Here is a 6,369-nt window from a genome sequence, read left to right on the forward strand (position 1 = left end):
AGGCACCCTGTTGTCTTCCCTCAGTGTGTAATCCAGGAGGCTGTTACTTGGGACCCTTGTATCCCTGTGGATCTGTTCATCTATTACCAGTGGATGGTATCCTTGTTGTTGGAATGTATTCCTCAGTGATAGCAGTTGTAGTTCCCTGTCTTTACTGTCTGAACAGATCCGAATATACCTCAGAGCTTGACTGTAGATGATGGATTTTTTTTTTGTGTGCCTTTGATGAAAGATGTCCCATCTAAGATAAGCCGGACGTCCTGTGGGCTTATGGTAAATTGATGTTTGTATGGCGTTGTCCTTGATGTATATGGTCATGTCCAGAAAATGTATATAGGTCTTTTAAAAGTTGAGGGCGAGCTTGATGGTTGGGTGGCACTTGTTGAAGTTATTGTGGAAGGTGAGTAGATTATCTTTTGAGCCTGTCCAGATTATTAGCAGATCATCAATGTAGCAGAAGTATGCAAGAGGTTTAATAGAGCAAGATGATAAAAATCCTTACTCCAGTTTCGCCATAAATAAGTTAGCATATTGTGCGGACATTTTACTTCCCATGGCGCTGCCCATACACTGTTGGTATAAATTGTTCCCAAACGAAAAATAATTGTGATGGAGCACAAACCTGATAAATTGCAGTGCCGGTTCTGTGGCTAGATATTTCCTTCAAAAGAACAATTTCCATGCTGCAATTCCATCCTCATGAGGAATGTTGGAATAGAGAGACTCTACATCGATGCATGGTGGCTAGTATCGTGTCCTCTGGAAGTGGGCCCAGCGCTGACAATTTGCAAAGAGTATCCGTGATGTCCTGGATATAGCTGGGTGTGTGCCTCACCAAGGGTTTCAAAATGTTCTCCACCCAGCCGGAGATATTCTCAGTTAAAGTCCCAATACCAGAGGTGATAGGCCTCCCAGGATTACCTTCTTTATGTATTTTAGGCTGGGTTCGCATTGCGTTAATGGCAATGCGCTGACGGCATCTGTTACATAACGCCACTAACGCTATGTAATGGATGCGTTAGTGCACCCATTGACTGCAGTTATGTAGCGCATCGCTAACACGTATCATAATAACGCATTCTGTGACGGACCCTCGCATGTGGTCTGCAGCGTTTCGGGGTCCGTCACCGCTAGCGCAGATGGAGTATCTGTGCTAGCGCAATCATATATGTCACGCGATCTTGAACAGCACTTGCGATAACGCATGCGTTGAACGGACTGCACTAATACAATGTGAACCCAGCCTTAGGCAACATGTAGAAAGTACCTGTTTGGGGATTGTCTGGTGTTAGTTCCAGCATTGAGGATAAAGTAGAATCAAATCCATTGCTGATATGTGTTAGTTCCTCTGTGTATTTTTTGGTCGGATCTCCCTGAAGTGGAGTGTAGCATTTTATATCCAAGAGTTGTCTGTTTGCTTCCTGGATGTAATCTGTCGTGTTCATTATGACTACAGCTCCTCCTTTGTCTGCTGGTTTGATAATGATATTGTTATTGGCTTTTAAGGATTGTATGGCTTTTCTTTCCTCCATAGTGATATTTTGCGGCACTTTATGGTGTCTGTCCAAATGTCAGATTTAACTTTTTTACGGAAACAGTCAATGTAGTTATCCAGAGTTTGGTTGTGGCCAGGTTGCGGGGTCCAGTTTGTCCTCTTTTTCTTTTTTGCTGTGTCATTCACATTGTCTTGTGATGTGATATCTGTTATGAAAGAATTCTTTGAGTAGCAATCTGTGGAAGAATTCCTTGATATCGCTACAGAACTGAGCCCTATCAAGCTGTTTTGTAGGACAGAATGTTAGCCCCTTCAAAAGAACATGAATTTCTCCTGTGCTTGGCTCATATTGTGGACATGCCTGTGGGAAAACATTTCTCTCGAACTGGACGTTGTATGACAGACTTAAAAGTCTTCATACTAAAAGGTCATTTTAAGGATGACACAGAAAGAAAAATTTGAGAATTCAAACTAATGAAGATATTCAATTCTTTGACACTAGGACTCAATTTACGGTAACACTTGGATTTATGAGTCACTACATGAATACAATTCACACCTGTGCTCTGAAAGCTTGCAAACATATTTTCTTCTTAGCCAATTAAGGTATCATTCCTAGAATACTTTTGTCATCATTGGGCAGAAAAGTATTCACATTGATTTTTCTGGCTAACACTTTACCACAATACAATTTGTTATTGTACATCCTGTTATTGTACAGATATTCACACTTGGCCGTCACTGCTCAATTAATGAAAATCATATAAAGGAAAAAAGCACCAAACCGAACCAATAGACAAATGTACAAAAAGGAGATTTTTGTGTACTCACCATAAAATCTTTTTCTCCGAGCCAATCATTGGGGGACACAGGACCATGGGTGTTATGCTTCTGCCACTAGGAGGACACTAAGTTAACACAGAAAGATTAACTCCTCCTCTGCAGTATACACCCCTTCACTGGCCAGGATTCAACCAGTTCAGTAGTAAAGCAGTAGGAGTATTAAATGAAAGACAATAAAAACTATGTCAAAACCCAAGAAGAAACAACAACGAGCCAAAAGGCTAATGCAGCGCCCCAGAGTCCTGGTCGTTGCAGTACTGTGGCTCCGACACTATGGGGAGCTATGGTGCGTCCGATGGCACTGAAGGAGTTCATCTGATCAGGTTTCACAGACACCAATACATTTCACAGCCGGGCCTCCGGGGGGAGCTAAGGGTGCTATTCATTAGGCCACTCCCCACCATAGTGGGTAAACTGGGGGTCAGGCAGGAAGTTAGATCAGAAAGCTGACTGGGTTGGAACCAGGCAACACCTTGTGGCAGAGGGTGTTGTAGGGGAAGATACAGTAGGGTCTCTGTCAGGGGTGGGATCCTGACAGAGGCTTGGCAACGAGAACGAACGTAACGGGACCGCGCCTGCTCCGGGTAGCGGCGGTGCCCAAGAAAGGATTAGAAGAGAGATAGATTGTGCTGAGTGAGAAACGGGATCACGCAAAAGGAGAAATACCAGTAGGAGTCGTGCTGTAAGACCGAAGCAACATCCTACTGAGGCGCACTACCGGTGGCCGGAACGCCGAGGGAGTAGAATAACATTCAGCTTCAAGCAATACTCCAAACAGCGGCAGGGCAGTCAGTCTCAGGCGGGCTGTCTAACTCAAATCACCTATGAAGTCTTGGGAGGCAATTGTGGGAGAGGGGCGTCTCTAGGGTCCCGGAAGAACTCCAGGCCTACCCGTCAAACGGGTGCCGTTCCTACCCGAACCTCAGGGAGGGACGGAGGATTAGCAGAACATCATCTAGTCGAGTTGTGAGGGAACATCAGAAACAGACACAACAGTTGTGGGGTACTTTCCGTAAGCACAGCAGGGAAGGACTACAACACATAGCGCTAGGGGGAAGGCACAGATTTCCTCCTGTGAAGAGAACTCTGGAAGTGCCATTGGGCCGGCCGGACTTGCGCAGCCTGGTGAACCGTATTCTGGACTGAGGACTCAGAGATCTTCAGTAAAGAGGTAAAGAGACTGCAACCTGGTGTCCTCGTTATTTACTGCGACCTGCACCTCACAACTGCACCGTTACACCACCACTTATTGCACCGGACGTCCCCCACTGACAGACAGGGCCACGGACCGGGTCTAGCCACCGTGACAACCCCAGAACTGAACAGAGACTCTCAGAGGCCCGGCTCCGGGTACCCCTCGGCCCTGCGGCAGGTGTGGGGGCGCTCCACTAAACAGGGTGGGTGCTGTGTCCCCCAATGATTGGCTCGGAGAAAAAGATTTTACGGTGAGTACACAAAAATCTCCTTTTCTCCTACGCCTCATCGGGGGACACAGGACAATGGGACGTCCTAAAGCAGTCCCTGCGCGGGAAACAACATAGCTGCTAATACCCCATGTACCACTGGCTTACAGCTAAGGTACCGCCGATTGCAGAATGTGCCTGCCAAGAGCGGCGTCTGCAGAAGATAGAGAATGAATGTGGTAATGTTTTGTAAAAGTATGCAATTTGGACCATGTCGCAGCTTTGCAGACCTGTTGTGCCGACGCCTGCTGCCGGATGGCCCAAGAGTCGCCCACCGACCAAGTAGAATGGGCCTTCATCCCTGCTGGGATAGGAACATCCTTGACATGATAAGATTCCTGAATAGCCGATCGGATCCATTTGGCTAGAGTAGCCTTGGAAGCGGGAGAGCCCTTCCTTTGTCCCTCTGGAAGTACGAATAGGACATCCGACTTGCGGAAGGGAGCCGTCCGAGAGATGTATCGTCGAAGGGCCCTCACCACATCGAGAGTGTGCAGAGCTTTCTCAATGCGATGGACTGGTGCCGGACAGAATGAAGGCAGAATAATCTCTTCATTGAAGTGAAAAGAGGAAACAACCTTGGGCAGAAAAGAAGGAGAGGTCCTCAAGACTGCCTTATCCGGGTGAAAAATCAGAAACGGGGGTCGGCAGGAAAGTGCCGCCAAGTCCGAGACACGCCTAATGGCCACAAGAAAAACTACTTTCCAGGAAAGTAAGGTCAGAGAGACGTCCTGCAGCGCTTCGAAGGGGTTCTCCTGAAGAGCTGGAACAGGACTGACAATGCTGACACCTGTCCTTTGAGAGAGCTAAGTGCGAGACCCGACTCTAGTCCTGATTGGCGAAATTCCAGTATGGCAGGAATGGAAAATACCAGAGGAGATCGTCCTTGTGCGTCGCACCAAGCAAAGAAGATTCCCAGGTACGGTGGTAACTGCGCCTGGACACGTGTTTCCTAGCCCTGATCATGGTATGGTGGAGGACACCATGGGAGTGAAACTCGCTTGGCCTAGAATCCAGGATTCAATGGCCAGGCCGTCAAAGACAGGGCCCTTGAGTTCTTGTGGTAAATCGGGCCTTGTGAGAGAAGATCCATGCGATCTGGAAGACGCCAGGGGACGTCGGTGACCAGCTGAACCAGTTCCGCGTACCATGCTCGGCGCAGCCAGTCCGGCGCCACGAGGATAACTGGTACCCCTTCCGCCCTGATCTTCTTGATGACCCTCAGTAGCTGAGGAAGAGGGGGAAAAATGTATGGGAGGCGGAATTGACACCACGGCAGGACCAGGGCGTCTGCTCCGACGGCACGTGGGTCGAGAGATCGTGCAATGAACTGTGGGACCTTGTTGTTTAACCGGGAGGCCATGAGGTCCACGTCCGGGGTCCCCCAGCGATGAGAAATCTGCTGGAAAACTTCCAGGTGGAGGGACCACTCGCCCGAGGCGAGACCCTGGCGGCTGAGGAAGTCCGCCGCCCAATTCTCCACACCTGGTATGTGGATCGCCGAGATGGGCGAATGGTTGGACTCAGCCCAACGGAGAATGTGGGACATCTCGAGCATGGCCGTCTTGCTGCGGGTTCCCCCTTGACGGTTCATGTACGCCACAGCTGTGGCGTGGTCGGACTGGATTCTGATGGGGTGACCCGCCAGAAGATGGTGAAACCTGAACAACGCTAGCATGATAGCTCGTATTTCCAGGATATTGATGGGGAGACGAGACTCTCGAGTGGACCACCGCCCTTGTGCTGTGTGGTGGTTGAAAACCAACCCCCCAGCCCATGAGGCTGGCATCGGTGGTCACCACCAGCCACCGCACTGGGAGGAAGGACCTTCCCTGGTTCAGGGAGGACTTCAGCGTCCACCACCTGAGGGTCTTTCTAACCTGTGGGGACAGAATGAAACGGCGGTCGAGAGAGGATGAGTTCCCATTCCACGCCAACAGCAGCGCATGTTGTAGGGGACAGAGGTGAAATTGCGCAAACGGAACAGCTTCCATGGCTGCTACCATCTGCCCAAGAATGCGCATGCTGAAATGAATAGAGTGGGAGACTGGACGGGAAAGACTCTGTGCTCTCCGCTGCAGGGCCAAGGTCTTGTCTTAAGGGAAAATGACCAGACCGCGGGAAGTGTCCAGTGTCATTACAAGAAAGGAGATCCATTGAGTCAGGATCGGAGAGGATTTTTCGAAGTTTATCTTCCAACCCAGGTGAGAAAGAGTATCCACCGTGAGATCGACAGACTCTTCACAGGCTGGGTATGATGGGCCTTTTATCAGTAGGTCATCCAGGTACGGAAGTACCACCACTCCCCTGGAATGAAGAATGGCTATGACAGCCGTCATGACCTTTGTGAAAACTCTGGGAGCTGTGGCGAGGCCAAAAGGTAAGGCCACAAACTGGAAGTGTTCCTCGCGAAAAGCGAAGCGAAGGAACTGTTGATGAGGAGGAAAAATTGGGATGTGGAGGTAAGCATCTTTGATGTCTATAGATGCCAGGAACTCTCCCTTTTCCATGGACGCGACGACAGAGCGGAGGGATTCCATTCTGAAGCGCCGAATTTTGACAAATTTG

The sequence above is a fragment of the Ranitomeya variabilis genome, unplaced genomic scaffold (genome assembly GCF_051348905.1).
Source record: "Ranitomeya variabilis isolate aRanVar5 unplaced genomic scaffold, aRanVar5.hap1 Scaffold_398, whole genome shotgun sequence".
Classification (NCBI taxonomy): domain Eukaryota; kingdom Metazoa; phylum Chordata; class Amphibia; order Anura; family Dendrobatidae; genus Ranitomeya; species Ranitomeya variabilis.